Source organism: Varanus komodoensis, unplaced genomic scaffold (genome assembly GCF_004798865.1).
Source record: "Varanus komodoensis strain SLA01 unplaced genomic scaffold, ASM479886v1 scaffold26, whole genome shotgun sequence".
NCBI classification, from domain to species: domain Eukaryota; kingdom Metazoa; phylum Chordata; class Lepidosauria; order Squamata; family Varanidae; genus Varanus; species Varanus komodoensis.
The window spans coordinates 6,088,895-6,089,540 of NW_025335684.1; the positions used below are offsets into that span (position 1 = coordinate 6,088,895).

General features: G+C 46.4%; 1 protein-coding gene across 4 annotated transcripts in view; it reads left to right on the top strand.

Moving 5' to 3' along the window:
• The window catches only part of ADAP1 (ArfGAP with dual PH domains 1), a 55,358-nt gene that overhangs the window by 39,784 nt on the left and 14,928 nt on the right, over nt 1-646 (top strand). The gene's annotated exons all lie outside the window — the stretch shown is intronic.

The following is a 646-nucleotide window of genomic DNA, read 5'->3' on the forward strand; positions in this document are numbered from 1 at the left end:
AAAGAGGGCGATTTTGAAAAAGCCTCCCTGGAGTAGCTTTTTCTGCACAGCTCATCATTTCTGTCCATTCTGAACACATTCCAACCATCAAAATCATGCCAGGACACCTCGTTTTTCTAACCCTAACCCTACCCTGGTGCACACCCCTAACCCTAATACAGGGCTAAAATTCCACTGAAAAGGGGGCGATTTTCAAAAAGCCTCCCTGGAGTAGCTTTTTCTGCCCAGCTCATCTTTTCTGCCCATTCTGAACACATGCCAACCATCAAAATCATGCCAGGACACCTCGTTTTTCTAACCCTAACCCTACCCTGGTACACACCCCTAACCCTAATACAGGGCTAAAGTTCCATTGAAAAGAGGGCGATTTGGAAAAAGCCTCCCTGGAGTAGCTTTTTCTGCACAGCTCATCTTTTCTGCCCATTCTGAACACATTCCAACCAGCAAATTCATGGCAGGACACCTTGTTTTTCTAACCCTAACCCTACCCTGGTGCACACCCCTAACCCTAATACAGGGCTAAAATTCCACTGAAAAGGGGGCGATTTTCAAAAAGCCTCCCTGGAGTAGCTTTTTCTGCCCAGCTCATCTTTTCTGCCCATTCTGAACACATAACAACCATCAAAATCATGCCAGGACACCTCGT